Source organism: Ammospiza caudacuta, chromosome 5 (assembly GCF_027887145.1).
Source record: "Ammospiza caudacuta isolate bAmmCau1 chromosome 5, bAmmCau1.pri, whole genome shotgun sequence".
Taxonomy (NCBI): domain Eukaryota; kingdom Metazoa; phylum Chordata; class Aves; order Passeriformes; family Passerellidae; genus Ammospiza; species Ammospiza caudacuta.
This window is the reverse complement of record NC_080597.1, coordinates 30,685,232-30,703,510: the sequence shown is the minus strand read 5'-3', so window position 1 is coordinate 30,703,510 and position 18,279 is coordinate 30,685,232.

Here is an 18,279-nt window from a genome sequence, read left to right as displayed (position 1 = left end):
CCAAAAGAGATACCTCTTCGGAGAGGATGTAAATGTCTTCTATAGTCCATTGACTAGACAGGGTCTAGGTGCCAGCGAAAACCTAAGCATATAGCTGAGGTTTGAACCCCTAAAGCTTAGGTGGGCCCCTAAACACACACACACACACACACACACACAGACACACACACACACACACACACACACAGACACACACACACACACACACACTCCAATGCCAATCATCTGAACAATTATAAAAGAAATGCTCATCCAAGGGCCTGTGTGCCTCCTACACAGGCCTCAGGCCAGCATAGCCTATGTTTGAGAAATGCCTTTTGCCTGGAGGAAACAGGCTTGGAGATATCCCCTGCTAGACACTGGGTAGGGTGTCCCTGTTAGGGAGATGCATCCCCACCTAAGGGGTGAGGGTAGCAGATCCTGGATGCAGCAGGGAATAGATCTTTTCTATCACTGTGTTCTTGTGCTGTGTTTAAAAAGCTTTTCTGTAAACCTTGGCTCTTCAAAGAGCCAAAGGTGTCAGTAAGTGCTGGTGGCATCAGAATCAACCTATACTTGTCAAACTTGAGTACCATAAGAGCAATGATAATGTGATTATTTCCCTACACGTTTTTACCCACTTTTTCATACCTAGTCCCAGGTCACCAGATTGTAGCTGAGGTGAAAGTAAGAAGAAAATCTAGAGAGGAAAGTAAATCGATCTCTTCCCACTTTCAGCACATTGTTGTCCATCTGGGAGATTCAGAAAGGGAATCTGATTTTTCAGTTGCTCTCCCAGTCACTGATAGCATCTCCAGGCCTCTTAAAAATCATTTGCTTCAGCTAAAGCACTGTCAGTTGAGCCATTTAAAAAGTTCTGGTTGGATTTTATTTCAGTGAAATTTACAGAAGTAAAAAAACCCTGAGAAATACTTTTCTACTGTTCAAATCCTTCTTCAATCCTTTTGATGATTATCTTTACTTTTCTCTCACACACTCCATTTATTTTTCTGTTTGGATTATTCGTAGTCGATTAGGAGTTTTCAAGTGTGCAGCTTGGCCAAAAGGTGAATATTTTCAAACCTGAAATTAAATTGGCAAACATTTCTATCTTGAAAGCAGAACCTGTCAATTAAAAATTTCAATAATGAAAAAAGGAGTAAATGTTTAGAATGGTATTGAAAAGGTACAAAATCTTTCTGTTTTGAAAAGATAAAAGCTCAAAACACTGAAACTTTCAAACCATTAGTTTCCCCTGCACCTCCAGCCAAGACTTTGTTCTGGCTAGCAGGTGCAATCTAGTGAAATGCCTGCCTGCTTCTGGCACATGAACCCAGGCAATGAGCTAAAGTTTGAATAAACTATACAGTATTTCAGCTAGGAGTTGGAAGTTAACCAATTTTGATGAAGTATCGTGCATTTGAGTGGGAATTAATGCAGCTCCATTCCAGACCCAGAAAACAGAATTTTGTTTTCTTAACAAAAAATATCAGGTGCTGGCAGAATTGGCCCAAAAATCACATTTCATTTTTGCACTAAGCCTCTGCCAAAAAAGTAATTATTACCCATCAAAATGATATTGTTGGAACTCAGAAATATAAAGGTGAGTACCTTATATTCGCACATGGTTTGAGACTGAAAACCAAAACCCTAATATTCACCTTTTTTTGGCCCTCTGGTGTCATTAAGGTCCCAAGTGCACCGGTGGATTTTGAGGCTGGGAAGAACCACTGTCACAAGGCTATCCACACAAGCAGCAGCTGAGTCATTTCACTGCAGCAAGCCCAGTGACTTACGGGGGGAGGGAACGGGGCAGGTATTTCAGGGTGTGACAGTGGGGGCCTGGAGCTGCACCCCTCGTCGGGTCCCAGGTAATGTCCCACTTCCTCTAGTGATGAACAGCACTGCAGACATGGGTAATGACCCATTTGTCTCTCCAGCTTCATATCAAAACGGAGTGTTGAGCCTTTCAGTCTCTCCTGTGCTATTATTGACTTATCTCTCATCATTAGTACTTAACATCTATTTACCGGATTTTCAATAAGCATGGGCTTGTGTATATATAATCCTATTTACCTTCATGTTTACTAGCTGGAGATTTTCTTTCCCTGGTTCACAGTTTTGCTCACCTTATGAATTATCTTCATTTACTAACATTTAATTTGTGTCAGCTGCTATAAGCTTCTTGGCTGAATGCTGCATTTCCTGTTCTGAATCTGACTTGGTGCATCTGAGCGTTTCTGCTGTGTTCCACACTTTTAATTGCACCCCACAGGTAGTCTAGCATCCTCTGACTAACTCAGCCAGTCCATTTTCTTTATTTTTAGCTCCCCTAAAAATAACTGACTGCCCTCTCACCATAAAAGGTGATGCACAGCTCTGTATTTCCAAAACATGTCAGTTCTTAGCATTTCTTTATAAATAACCTCTTGAGCCTTTTCCATTGTTTGGACCAGGGTAACCTCTACAAAGATCAACTCCTTCCCTCAACTTTCCTGTAGTCTTGGAGTTGTGATTAATGACTGATGCCCAGATAAGGTGACACCACTGAAGACTTCCATGCCATCTTTGCCACCCCTGTCTTTGCCACTCATCTACAGTCACAGTCTGGGCTTTGTTTTATATAAACCATGTGCCAAAGCCTTGTCATTTGCTGGCTGACAGGAGGGGTTCAAGATATCTCCAAAGCCTTGCAGGTTGATTAGCAGTGATATCAGCAACTTCATGGTGGTTTTCATCGTGCAACCCCCAGAAACATTTTCAGGCAGTATAAAGGGAGATTCAACCCACTGAGACAATCTCCCGTTCCTGTCTCTGCCTCAGTATTGTTTGTGTTTCATGAATATGATCAGGCTCCTTCATCCACTCACTCTCATCATCCAACCCCACGAGTGCAGCCTCAACCCATGGCTAATAGTGGGCACCAGGGCAAGAGCCTCTCTCAAGTGACATTGTCATCCTAATTTCAACTCATCACCATTTCAGGCTTTTAAAACATCACTCATTCATGCAGCAAAATTCCCAGGCATCCTCCAAGTTAAGAACAAAATGAACGATGACAACAAAGAAAATATTCTGATTATGGGTTCCAATTTTGTTAACCCTGATATTCTGTGGTACATTTCTTTATTTTTGAATATAAAGTGACAGAAATAATTTGTTGTTAGAAAAGAGAAAGTATCTTTGACTATTTACACGTTTTGTACATCACAATAGTTTTCATGTTTTTGTTGATTTTTCTTCTTTTTTTTTCTTTTTTTTTTTTTTTTTTTTTTTCTCCACATCCTTTAAACAATGCTGAACTGGAAATCTGAACAGTTCACAAAAAACCTCTTCCCCAAAAAACAAACCCCAATGAGAAACAAGAGAAATCAAAGGGGAAAAAAATTAACTCCTTTCATAGCTGTCCATGAAATCCATTTGCCTAAATACATATATTTTTATATTTATAGATATTAGTTTTTCAAGTTCAAACACCCAAAATTCAAGAGAGAAAGGGAAAAAAAAATCAAACCAAAAACAAGTGTCTTCCCCACCCCCCTCCAGAATCTGTTGATCCCTGCTTGTCCAAAATCAGAAAGAGTTATTTACAGAAAGAAGAACCGGAGGAGGGCGAGGGTGTAGGAGAGAGGAGAATGAGGTTGTGACAGGTGGGGAGGAGACTGTAGGATTCGGGCCTCGGAGAGGTGAGGCAAGCCTGAGTTCGACCGCGCGTTCCCTTAGGAAGATGCCACCCTGGGGAAGTGTCCCCAGTGTCCCCTTGCCCCCACGTTCAGCACAAGGTGCTGCCTTTCTGGATCCTGTCTCAGCCCACAGCAGGAGCTCGGTGTTTGTCTCTGCCCTTCTCCCCACACCCTCCCTTGGTCCTCCCACCCCAGCCAGCCCTGGGCATCTCCAGCCAAAGGTGCACCAGGAGCAGAGGGAGTGCCTCGGGGGTCTCTGCTGCACCCAGCTGAGCCCCTTCACACAGATCCACGATTGGCAGCAGTGGTTGCTGCCCCTTTCCCTCCCACCGGCCCCTTTTGCTGCTCACCCATTTCACTCCCAGCCTAAAGTCACTGTGTGTTCACAGGAGCCTAACTCCAGCTCCACAGGTTCCATTTCATGAGACTCATCCTGCTGCCAGCTAACCTTGGCACCCTCTCCTTCTGTTTCATGACTGCAGGGCTTTGGCAAGTAACAGGCACTATGGAAAGACTTCACAGAAAATCCACCTCGGATCCAAATTCTTCCTTCCCTCTTTACAATATTCTGACTTCAACTCCAACCTGCTGGAAAAGGTCTGCTAGCTAAGTCAAATTTTACACAACAGAGAATGAAGTTTATGTTGCAGATGTGAGCCTGCAATTTCCACATGATTTGTGTGTGTTATAATGTATTAATCAGGAAACACTATGTAAATGTGTGTAAATGCAGACCACGATCTTAAATCAGTTTTGCATAATGCAAGTAAACAAATTAATCTCCCAATGTGCTTGTAAATGTTAATAAAAACTTGACATTAACCGTTAAGTTAATGTCACTAGATGATAATGTTACTGGATGAGAAAGCAGTGTTCTGTGTCACGTGTCCTTTAAATGCAAATGAGTAAAATCTACATGTCCAAGAAACATGTTCTTGAGAACTCAAATTGCTGTTTGCTGCAAGTCATGTAAGCTCTACTTCATCCGTCAGCAATTTCTTTTTAAAACACTGCCTCCTCCCTGGAGAGAGTAAACCATCCAAAATGTAAGGATCCCTTGAATATTTGAAAAGTGGCAGTGACTGTGTAAGTAGGAGTATGCATAATTTAAAGGGGTTCTGGCAAGACAGACCTACAATTTTGGAACAATTAATTAGGCTGCAAATTGAACTAAGATGACCTGTAAACCTAGGAAAGCTGCTTTTATCACCCTAGACTTTTGAAAACAAAAGGAAGCTGGGTCAGCCTCTGTCCATTTGCATGTTTGTTTGCACTTCAAACCATCCTTCAAGGTTCGAAAGCAATGCCCAAGAAATAGTTGGCCAGAAAGTTCAGTCACTATTCAAACAGACCAGGATGTCTTGGATGAAATTCATGAAGAGTTGCCAAGATGAATGAGCACTTTGCATGATACAAAGAGGTTCTTGATGAAGCTTCTCCAATGTGACAGTCTGAGGTGTTACTGCACACTGGTGGAACCAAAAAAAGGGAAATATTTTCTATACAATATTTTGACAGTCTCCCTGTAAATGCTGAAAGTTTGTAGCAGCCTGACAAAAGCAGCTAAGGGATGCTCAAGACTACTTGTGAGGAGTACAGTAAGACCTTGATGTGCAAGTTTCCAAAGAAGGGAAATGAGTTGTATTTTGAATCTTAGTAGATTTTCAGCTGAGAGAAATTGAGTCAAGCTGGCAGCAGAGGCTGAGCCCCGTGCACTGCACACATCCTCAGAGAGCATTTACAGCTCAGCACCTCTCTGGATTAGGTCCATACATGCACTTTCCCATGCTACCTGTAAAAGTAGAGCTAATTGAAAATGCATAGAGCAATCACAATTTATGGTTCAGGTTCTCTTTGTCCAGGGCTGGGATAAGTTACAGCATCCTCAAGGCTTTGTCCAACTGAAGAAGTGAAATGAAGCTGGAAAACAAGAGCACTGCCAGAATATCAAGATTTCTCACCAAACTCACCTGAAGCAGATGTTGATTGCCCTGGGCATGCTGTCATCCCTTCGTGATTTCCAGAAATGTAAGAAGAAGAAAACGTCCTTCCAGGTACTGAAGTGGAGACTCTGGGGTCTTGTGGCTTGCTCCTGAGTGGATCCCAGATTCACCTCTCACTGCTCCCCTGCCTGTATAGGAAAACCTTATCACCTTAGAGCATGGGGGAATCTCAGTTGTGTGGTATGTGCACCATGCTGCAAAGAGATGAGTGTAACTCTTTCAGATCTTGAAAACAAAAAAAAAACAAAAAAACCCCAACAGGCTGAGGCCCTGACTGGCTCTGCCTTTCAGGTTGAGGTCTGTCCACATCCCAAATCAAGGCTCCCAGCACAAACTTCTGCACTATTGCTGACTGCATCCTGGGAAGTTGCTACAATGCTTTCCCCAAACAGCAATCATGAACATAATACTTTTCCAAATGAAAATGTCAGATGTCCTTTTCCTCTGCTCCTAGTCTTTATCCCTGTTCATACAAGTCATACCAAGTCACCTGGCTTATCACGCCTGGATGCCTCAATTATTTCCCCTATAAAATGTATGTCTCATTTAACCTCAAGAAAATTAGATGCAAATGCATGCAAGATTTCCGGATATTTGCATAATATATGTAAACTATGGCATCTGTCAATTTACTTGCTAATGTAAATGCTAATATTAACGTATTTTAGTTTAGCATCAAAACTGCAAACTCTTTGAAGTAAGGACTGTGGCAGAGTGAAGCATAAAATGGACAAATCTTGTCTGGAAAAAGGACCTAAATGTTTTGATCAATTTTATGTCAGGGCTTCACCCTGCTGGCACAGCATTTCACTTTACTTGCTGCTTCCCAAATTAATGACTGCTACTGACACGGTCCAACTCCATAGCAATAGTGTTGTTAGGAGAGGAGGAGTCATTTTGATCAACACAAAATAACCCCTGAAGCCACCAGTCACTGCTTGCGTTCAATGTGCATCCCCAAGCATACCTTTCTGATGAAATCCTGCCCCACATGCTACCTACTTCCCCCTCAGTGACAGGAGCTACTGAGGAGGGAACTTTTGCATCTTCTCCAGGGATCTTCATATCCTCAGCTCAACCCAGGGCATCCTCCAGGATTAGTTGGTTGTTGAGATTAATATCACAATATTTTAGGCTCAGGAGAACTCAATTAATTTACCTCAGTATTAAATACTCCAGCCCCTTCATGAAGAGATTTTTTAAAAGAATAAACATTTCTAGCTTCTGTAATGGAAATTTCTAAAGGCATCTGAGCATCTAAGCACTATTGGCTTTCGATAAGATGGGGTATAAGAAATTTCTTGTATGTTTTTAAAAATCCTTCTCTATGCGATGCAAACATGCAAACTGTTTATTTTTTCCCAACATGGAGTGCTAATGGCTCACATCTGGGGTTGCCTGGGGTGCTCTAGGTCCAGGATGTATACATGGGGAACTTGAACAGAGCCTAGCAAGTGCTAAGTGATTGAGACTTTGGACTCAGGGCTCATCCCTTGAGACCAAGGGGGTAGAGAAATTGACCCTGCCCTCCATGGCAGGAACTAGTCTATTCCCTCAAAAAAAACCAAGTAGAAACATGCCCAGAGGCTGTGTTTGAGCACCAGTCAAAGCTCTGCCTTATTCTACCACTGCTCTGTGCGGAGTGATAACTGCCAGAGTTTCCAAGTGAAGGATGAACCTTCCCTTTCTCCTTTCCAGGAAATTTTCCTTTGGGAGCTGGGGAAATAGAGAAGGAATAAGCCAATTACTTCTTTTCTGCTTTGATGTGAGTCTACACCCCAGCCTTGAAGGAGTGGCGAGCACACGGTGTAAGTCACTCAGCATTCCAGTGTGCGTCCACTGCCGAAGGACAAGCGCCTGCCCAAAGCTTCACCTTGCAGCTGGCAGGGCTCCTTGGTGTCCTGCCTCCTCAGCAAGGACAGCTAATCAAAGGGCCACAGAGACAGGTCCAAAACATCATGCTGCTCCAGTTTTAATTGAATGTCTCAGATAAGAAAGCAGCCACGAAGCCCTCACACCCTGCATGTAAAATGGGGAAGGTCAGCAGGGACAGCAAATTCAGTCGCTGGTGCAGCACAGAGAGAGAGCCCTGAAGTGGCTTGAGGAGGAAGAACACCTGAACAGTTAGTTCCTAAGTAATGTGGAGCTGCAAAGCTAGAAGAAGTGGCTGGTTCATTACAACTAGCTCCTCTTCATTCCAAATAGTGTGCTTTTACCTGTATCTTAGCACAGCAAGGTTCAGCCTCCAGAGCTGAAAAAGGAGTATCTCTGTGCAGGAAAGGACCAGAATCTGGGGAAGTGCCTTCATTACATGGAAAAGTCCTTATGTATGAAAAGCCTAAGAGAAGCCTAATTGTTTGCTTCAATGAGTAAATAACATCTGATAATCTTCCCCAGGTATGGGAAATACCCCCTTGGAGATGTCTTTTGTGTAACTACAATCCTAATCCCTTGCTCAAATGTCAAAAAGACACATTGAATATCTGGTTTTCGCTGACACAATCTTGGCTTCTGGTGGTGACACAAATAATCTGTGAGGGCAAACAAACCCAGCAGCGCTCGTTAACAGAGACATTTCAAGAGTATTCAAGGCTTGTGTGCTCCAGACCTCCAGATTCCTGCCTTTGCTGTACATATGTACTGGAAGGAGTTCTGTCCTCCCTCTGGCATGCTTGAATGTCTACTTGAAAGACCTGATATCTTTCAGGTAGCAGTTTGGTGCAGAGACAAGGTGAGAAGAATGAAAGCTGTTTCACTTCGTCATTAGTCCCTGTGGGTCTAAGGGAAGTTGAGCCTCCTGCTTCATTCCAGTGAAGGGAAGGTGAGCAAGCACACAGGCTGGAGTAGAATGGCCCTTGGCTCAATTTCCAGCAAACCACGTTGCCACAGCCCTGGTTCCAGAGTCTGAGACATTATGCTTGGAAATCTGAATCTTCAGAGCATTCTCCAAATGTCTGCTTTAACTCTGGTCCACCAGTAACAAATGCAGAGCTAGTGCAAAATGGTCACAGGTGGAAGATACCGTATTTTTGAAAGAAAGCAGGTGGAATCTACAAGGTACTTGAGCAAAGTAAGGCAAGCAATACCCCTAACTTATGTGTAATGACTTCTCTGCCCTCATAAATCACTGAAGGACACAAAGGAGTATCCCATAAAGGGCCCTTTTTCTTAACATGCAGGTGCGGGAGGTCACAAGGGCAAAAAGGATGGGATTAGCAGACAGAAGAAGTGGGAAGAATGGTAAATAGCCAGATACTCACTGGAGGAACAGCCTAGATTTGTAACTAATAATGAGAAAACCTTCATAAAGCAAAGTCTCTTCTTCCTTGTAGGAGTCAAAAAGCAATTACAGATAGTGCATGGCATAGGGATTGGCAACAGGGAGAAGCAGGCTAACTAGGACCCACAGAGGCCAAGAAGATGTTTCAGGATTTGGTCTTTTTTATGATAATAGGACTGTCCCCCTCTTTTTTCCGCCAAGAGGTAATGTTCCCATGGATCCTCTTTCATACCTGGCTCAGAACTCAAGAACCCACCAGTCTAGCTGGTCTACACCATCATTGCCTTCAGGTCCTCCTTATCTACTTCACCCAAGTCTATATTGACTTGAGCACAAGACAAAATTTCTATCCAGGATTCTTTTTCCTAGCACACTGCTAGAGGTGTGGCCTAGGTTGATACTGAGACTTCACTTTTTTTCAGACTTCTCAGTCAGTGCTGAACACAATTTACTTCATAGCTTATTTTAAGCTATATGGTACACTATTTCCCTGTTATCTTCCAGTCTACAGTGTAGAAGACACCCAGACAAAAAGGACAGGAGCATCAGAGAAGGTCCCTGCTAGTTGGCTGGGTGATGTTTTGGTGATTGTGTGGGAGATGGGAGCATGAGGGAGTGAAGCTGAAATTCATTTGCAGATCTGATTCACTCAGGCATGTGGAATACCTTCAGGGCAGAATGAACAGAGCAACCTACCAACTTTCCTTGACCATTCCAGAAACCAGCATCTCCTCTCTTCTGGGCAAGAAGGACTCACAGCCTGTGCTGAGGAACTACCTCGATCCACAGCAGGGTGGGGTGGGTGCTAGCACCTGCGCAAAGGCAATGTAGTGCTCCAGCACCTGGAATCAGAGCCCTCAGAGGAGATAAAGAGCACTGATACCTCACCACCTTCAGGGGAGCAGAGAAGCACAGCCATCATTTCTAAGAGGGTCTGGAATGCTGAGACGACACACTGTTTTGTCTGGAATTTGCAGAGGCAGTCTGCTTCCTTTAGTAAACGTGTGGGGGGAGGAGTAAATTTTTTTAAAGAGTGAAGAATGGCACCAATATGTCCTGCAAAAGGACACTACCTTATTCTTTTATGCAGAAGGAAATGTGAAGAGCCCCTGCTTTAACTCCCATAATTCACGTTACAAAAAAGAAAAAGAATTTTTTCAATCCTTCGTTAATGTCTTACCTCCTTCGTACCTGCCTCCCACTATTGATACCTCAACTACTCAACAATCTTAAATCAAGAAGAAAAAATCATGATGAATGCCACACTCAAAAGCAATTCATGGCCATTTTCAATTTGCCATTTGGTTTTTTGAGTCCTTGGGATTCATTCTGTTCTTATTTTCAAGGTTTTCTTCCCAGCAATCACAGATAAAAAAATCTTTTCATATAGAATGAGTTGTGGTTTTTCCTTCTTTTTTTTACATAATCACAAGATTCCAGCTACCAAGATTGAATACCAAGACTGAAGAAAAACATTATGTATTGTGAATCTCACTGTAAAAGCCATGACTGCAGTATCTGTCTCTCATACACCACTGCTTCTCTCTTCCTTCTTTTCCCTCCATAACTAAACAAAAACACCCTTTGCACAGCTTTTATTCTTGATCATTTTATTTTGGTGGTTTTCATGCTACATAAAAATTAGTTTTTATATCAAAAAATTATTCACAATATTTCCAAAATAGTTCAAGTTTTTTTTTCCTTTTTGTGTTTTTTAAATATTTTTAATGTATTTTTATTTCTTTTTTTTTTTAACTGCAGCTAGGGTTACAAAACATCCCATTTCCTCTCGCCACCACCAATTCACTGTCGGTTCCCTTTTACATTTGCATATGTAAAAAAAAAAAAAAGAAAAATAACAAAACTTTTTATATAATTTACTTGAGAAATAAAAAGTCATTTGGCACTCATGTCTCTGTGGCTCTGATTTTCACCAGTGAAGTGGCTGGAGGTGGGCGTGTGTGTGTGTGTGTGCATGTGCACACACATATGCATGCATAAAGGGTGCGAAGAGGAGGCAAAATTTAGGCAGAGATAGTCTCAGAAGCGGACAGGATATATCTGCTGTGTTCAACAGCCTGATGGGTGGCCAGGTTCACCACAAGGTACCAACAGCTCAAGAGAAGAGGAGGTAGCAGTGTTGGGCAGTAGAAGACTTAGACTAGAGGTGAGTATTTCTTTTTCTTTTGGTTGATAGACTGAGCTTGCCAAAGGTGCTCTCCAAAGTAAATGTACATTAGTTAGAAAGCAAATACAGCTGAAGTTGACCTGTGACAGGTCTAGAGACGCTACCTGCCCCAACCCTAGTAGGCACAACAGTCCTCCACTGCTGTCCCCAGCCACTTCCAAGTGCCAAAGGATGAAGGTGCTGGGTTTTCCCTTAGGTGTCATGATATTGAGAGCTGGCCAGCTGCCCATGCAACACCTCTAATTCATACTTCATGGTTTGTGAGACTCTGCTCAGCCTTGAATGATGTTGTCCAAGTTCAGAGTCATTCCTACCCACTTGCAAACAGGTCAGGAGAGACAAGGCTGAAGACTTCTGGCCCATTCAGGGTCATTCATTTGTCCCTGTTGCAGACCTACATGCCTGGCTCCTGCTCCAGTGTGGGAAGGACTGTGCAAGGGTCAGCGAGCCATCTTTCCCTGCCTGCCCTCCAGCCTGATCCACAGCCCACGCAGACTAGAGGATGATCAGCAGTGGGTGACCATTCCCTTTGGGTCAGACCCCTCTGCTGCAGGGGTCTTGTCCAAAGAATGGCCATGGAAACTGCCAATTCCATCCTCACCTGGAAATCTTGCACGGCTTCAGGAGGGCAGGACCCAAGGGTCAGACAGGCTCCCTGCCTTGCAACAGCCTTTGGTGCAATGGCCAAAGCTCACTGGAGAAACATTTTAACATATTTTAGGGGAAAAAAAGAGAAATTTTAAAAGGAAGGAAAGAGAGGGAGTACCAAAAAAAAAAAAACACCAAAAAAACCCCCACAACTACAACAAAAATCTCCAAAGCCCACTTGTGCAACAATTAAATATTTTGTCTTCTGTGACTCCACAGGGAAGTCAGTGAAAAGCTACTTCCTGAAAGGCTGCTGCCTCCACTATATACCAGGCCTCACCTCCAATTACAGATGGTGCTTTGGTCACTGGCAAAGAGACGTTTCAAGATAGCCCTGCCATTCAGGAAAAACATGTACAAAGGAAAGACCCCAAATACAGCTGAACCATACAAACAATAACCGCACAGAACTGAGGTCTCGGAAAGTTGTATTGCTGAAAACACCTCCCTGCACCCACTAAAAGGACTGTGTAAACAAACAAACAAACATACAAAATAAATCAGCAGCTAAACAATAAACCTTCCCCCCCCCCACTCAATGTTAGAAATTTTGAAAATGCAAAGCTAAAAAGAGCAGTTTGCTGTGTTTCTGACCTCAGGTGAGAGACAGCCTGCTCCAAAGATAGGAAAAGCAACCAGACAGGCAGAGGCCTCCAAAGCTAGCAGCTTTCTGTGCTAACCTCCACACTGACTGCTGTCCAGTGGGAAGGTCATTTCCTACAGCACCTCTTGAAGGCTCCAGCTTGCTAGGAGTTTTTAGGTGTATAGCATGTTGATAATAGCAATAATATCTAAAATACACACACGCACATGTACAAGCATTCACACACATATATCTTCTCTTCCATAAAAGACAAACCTGGCAGAGCACAGGATACAGTTTGATGGAGAGGAAAGAGCAGCTAGACATGGAAGAAAGCAGAGGAAGTGGATGGAAGTGGTCTGACAGAATGAGTCATTGGAGACCACAGATTATTCTCTTACATTTCATATATATGAAGAAAAATAAACCATCAAAGAGGCCCAGTGACACCAGCACTAAAGGGCTGGCTAAGCAGACTTTAGATAGGCTAAACGATGAGTGCCCTAGCCCCTAAACGTTGCTCCTTCCTTTTCTGACTAATCATGGCATCTCTTCATTGGGTCCTGATTGTCTTTTCTGGCTGCTGACAGAGGACAGCAGTGTCTTGTTCAGCAGTTGGCCAGTTGAAGTGCTGTGCCAGTTGCTGTAGGGCCCTCCCAGAAGGTCCTCCTCTCTGGTGCTAGCAGTCTCGTGATCTCTCCTGGAAATGAACGGGATGGAGAATGGCTGTAGAAAGTTTACTTCCTTCTACTCTCCCTTTTCACCATCTCCTCTGGAGAAATGGAAACCCTCCAGAGTGTAGGATTTGCAAGCTCCCTCCTCAGCTCCAAGCAGCAAAAGTGATGTTCTTCCAGGTAATGGGATGGGAGAACAGTTCACCTCAGCTCAGCTTTTTTGTGTGTCTATCTGACACAGGAGCAAGAAAGGACAGGCTAGTGTTTTCTCGCAAGTGGAATTTCAGTGCTTGCATCGCCCAAGGAGCCAGCAAAATGAATAGCAAGGGAGTCTCTTGTTACAGTCACAGATCAGATTGACCAGATCTCTCCCAAAAGACCTTACCACTCAGGGTGTGATTGTCTGCCTGCTCCACCTACCAGTTAAGGCCAAAGTAGGTAATGAGTGTGGCACAATGGTTTGGAAATGCAGCACAGTGGATGAAGCACAGAAGTGAATGAACACATGGAATGGGTTTCTGATGCTGTAGTCAAACCCTCTACAGGGGTCTGCATCCCAGCCTCATCACTGATTCAGATCTGGTCGCCTGGAATCCAAAGAAAGCAGCCACGCCAGGGTGTACCAGGAAGGAGCAAGAGGGTTGCCAATTTACCTGCAGGTACCTACCATCACCTGGCTTTAGCAGCACAGGGCTCCCATCACTTTTGTCTCAGCTCAAACACATGCGTACAAACACCTAAGCACAGTGGCACCACATATACAAATGTGTGCAGGCTGCATAAATACACATACCAACATGAACCCACCCCTGCCCCCCACGACAGACACGTGCAAGAAATACAGACAAGTAGCAACAGGCATGCAACATACACATGGGGATCCCAAGCAGAGGGAACCCCTCTAAGCTATGTTCAAGCATGGTAGGTTCCTGGGAGATGAATCCTGGCAAAATACACTGTGGGAAGTGGCCCACGCAAGGAAGAGAATCCAAAAAAGCCATTCCAGGCATCTAAACCCCTAAGTAGCTCTTTCGAAAGCTCCTTGAATTTCACAGGAGTTTAGCTGCCTGTGAAGATGGATCTGGCTCCAAGGCCTGGAAGGGAAGCAGAGGGAGAAAGTACAAAACTTGAATCTTATCCCCTTGACTGATTTTTGTCTGTTCAGGGACAGGTATCACCTTTTTCTGGTTGACATGGGACTTACCAGCCAAGTGCCCAAGAATCTAGAGAGAAGTCTCATGCAGTAGATGCATTCTCTCTGGACACCCTGCAAATGTTGCCTTTATGCTGCACTTCTGGCACACTGAATAAGCAAAGGAAACACAGCAAAGGCCCTTGTGATGTTCAGAAAGGTAACTCACTATTTTGCCATAAATTAATCTATGGGGTGTTCTCCCAAGGAGATACCTACCTGCGTCATTGAAGTAGCATTAAATGGGCCAGCATTTCCAACTCCATTTATGTTTAGAGTTCTGCCAGGAGTCACTCAAATGTGCAAACATATACCTCCTCCCAGCCTTACGGGTATTTGTAGCCACGTATTCACCAGCACACAGACCTCCATGGACCATGCTGGGACAGTTTTGCCAACATCATAGCAAGGGTACATTAGAAGCCTGACTACCCTCCTCCCACCTGGGAGCAGAGATCCATTCCCAGGTGGCTGTGGTGTTTTTTCTCACCCAGAAATCAGAAACACGGGCAAAAAAAATGGAATGGCAGGTTGAGCAAGAGTTAGCTGCAGCTGGGAGAAGGTTGCTGCTCTGAATAACCTCTGGCCATGCTGATCCTTTGCATTGCTCCCTGCACTGCCCATGTACTCCCATACAGCTGCACTACACACACAGAGACTGACTGGCCCTTTCTCAGACTGTGGCCAGCAGACCTTGGTGTCTTCAGGGATAAGCAGCCAGTGCCAGGGACATTGAGGATGGTGGGTTGATGGACGTTCATTAAGGAACAACGCAAATTGTCAAAAAGGGAAGGAAGGACACGTCTTGGCATCTGCCTAAAGCCTCTACCAGTCTCACATTGGCTCTCTCCATGCTTATTCACCATCCTACCACTCTTCTTACTGCTATGACATCAGACCACCAACCCTAGCAGATGATGCCAAGTACCTGTTTATAGTGACTTGTCAGACAGAAAGGGACTAAAGACTACCAGGGGTTCACTCCCAGGTCTGCAACACAGCAGAACTTCACATAGGTCTTTAGAAGCCTCTAGGCAATAAAGGAAGTGTCCTGTACTTTTAAAAGATAGCATACTTCTCTCCAGCAGCCTTGCTTTATTCACATAGAGTAAAAGCAAAGAAACTGTACTGATCCTGATATGGGTCAACCTGGAGTGGATAAAAACTCTCTCCCTGCTAATAATTCATCAGTCAGCCATCAAGGACAGAAATTAGGTTCTTTCTCCAGGCTTTCTCAGAAAATACAATTTCACTGCTCCCTTGCATGGGCAAATTTGCCATACTGATGATTTCTTGAGTGTGCAAGAGTAGAACAATACCTCAGTGAACATGACAGAGAAGTCAAAAATAGCTACAAAATATCATCTTTTAAAAACCTGGTCATGGCTAGAATTTTCCAGGAGAGAAGAAGTGGATGCCTGCCCTTCACTCATCTGCTACACAGCATTGCACAGGCTGATGAAGACAACAGAGCAACAAGGGAGTAATAAGAGAAGGAGAGTGGGAAAACAGCCAACATAAGTAATTCTGAGGGAAGAGGCATTGAGATGAAATTGAAGAATTGGTGTAAGATGGGAAAGATGGGCCAAAGAGATGAAGCAGTAAGCTGCTGGAGAGATCAAAACACGTGAAAATGAGGTTCTGCTAAAAGAAAGGACAAAGAGCAGAGGAAATAAAGTGGTCAAGAATGGCACAGAGGGTCTGAGACCATGGTCCTCCCCTTTCACTGGTACTAGAAAGACAACAAAAAGAGGGAGAAGGAAGGGTTGGCCAGGAGAGGAAGGCCCATAGGGAGGTCCCTGTAATCCACAGTAACAAATGCACCCTGCTGACATCCCAGGGAGAAGACAATGGGGACCAGGGAAGAGGAAGTAATCAAAGAGCAAAGCACACAGAGAAGGAAACAGCCTTGTGCCTCACACAAACAGTCCCTAGCAATCGACACGGCTTTTATTACAGGAAATTATTAACACCCTCTGCTACCCACCACCCCTTACCAATCCCAAACCTCCCCTCTCTGGGGACCCTTTCTTGGCACACACATATAACATCCAGATAAACTTTCCAAACCAGCAAAAGCAACCACTGAAACAACTTCAAACACCACAGACCAATAAAACCACAATTTAGAAGTTAACTTTCCCAACCCCCCCATGCCATTATTTAATAAGGAAATACTGTACAGATATAAAACCCACCCTTTTCCCAACCTGAATATAATTGCTTGAGCTAGTTTCTGTACATATATACACATGTATTTACACAGTAATGCTGCAGTCAAGAAAGCAGATGATGTAAAAGTCACAAAGTGAATACATAAATTAAATAACTACCAGCAGAATATTAGGAAAGGTCACGCTGTTCCTACTTGGCAAAAATGTGTTGTGGGACAGAGTCATTAAGTGTAATGCAATGTACTCTGTGTTGTGTGTGTGTGTGTGTGTGTGTGTGTGTGTGTGTGCATACAGGCACACAAACCTCACAGCCTCCTGCTGTCTCAGGTCTGTTTGTGTATGTCTCACTTCCCCAGTATGTCTTGTATGTGTGTGTGTGCCCAGAGAAACCCCTGTTCCACAGCATGGAATTATTTTCTGACCTGTTGGAGTGTATACCAGTGCTTGCTGTGAACTTTTAACGTCAGGAAGCCAGCAGGTTAAGAGATCTGAACTACTAACACCTCACTGAGATCCTTCTTTACCTCAGCACTCAGGAGACTACCCTTGACATCGGTGGACATGAGTCCTGCTCTCTGCAATATGGTTTCAATGCCTTTTTCTATACACAAGCAAGTTTATGCTGTCAGTTTTGTTGTCAGCAATGGCAGAAGGGTGCCAGAATTCACTCAAATGGCATGGCTAGGAGAGGAATTTGGGGAATTCTCAAGAAACAGAGAAAAAAGTTGAAAGCCAATTGCAAAGTGGTTTTTGTTGCTGCTGTTCTAGTGGCAGACACCCAGGTTTGTCTGCAGTCAGCCCCAGGGAGGTCCAGAGGGCCCATGAAGAAGATGAAGCAATAGTGTTCATATTGCCAGTGAGACACTCGGCACCCCAGTTTGCCTTTGATGGGGGAGGAGAGAGGAAGTCACAGGGAAGTGTAGGTAAATGCAGCGAGGGTCTATGGCTTGGAAATCTATTTGGCTGCAAATTGAAAATAAGCCCTTGTGGGGACAAGAATCAGGTCCCACTAGTTACTATCTCAATGTAACTACCTGCAGCATCCAGCAGCATGATAGGTGTGTTCCAGGTGGACACGCCAGGTGAGTTTACCAGCAGGGAAGCACTTATGGGAAAGAGTGGGTGCAGATGGGGATCATGGCTTGGAGTCTGTCCCCATTTGTTGCCAGCAATTTGGTTCCTTTCTCACACACAGCTCCCAGAGACTCCTGTGGCGACCAGGCATGTGCCACAGAAAGGAAGCATAACTGGCCCCTACCCTTTGCCAGCTTGGATAGAGAAGAAAGGGTGAAGTGTAATTCCACAGAGCAAGGGCACAGAGGGTCAGCACAAAGTCCTTTCATCAACACTCCTGATCTTTATCTGCTTCCATTTTCTCTTTCTTTTTGGCAACCAAAAATGTGTGGGGAAGTGCAACCTCCCACCCTTCTAAAAGAGAAGGGCTCATCAAAGGTTGCTTGACTGGAGTGGAGGATGTGTGAAAGGCCTAAGTCTGATCATTGGCTGTGTTCCCAGGCTTGCTTCCATCTGTTGATAAGCAATGGAGGTGGGAGGATATGCCATATTTGATAGAAAGCTCTAAAGCAAAGACTTGCCTATGAAGATCCCTGAGGTATCTCTGATCACTCCAACCTGTCACCACCATCATATTCATTCTTTATCTCCCCCTCTCTCTTTTGCTGGCAATTTTGCTGTGAGCAACACCCTGATCTGAATGTACAAAGGGGCACTATTCAAGATGGATGCTAGTGTCTTCTCGGAGTGAGGAGCCCAACATGAGCAGACATTGCTGAAGAAGAGGCCCATCCTGGCAACTTTTAACCCCTCCATCGAATCCTTTGCAAAGTCAAAAAGGAAGCTTCCTCCCCCAGTATG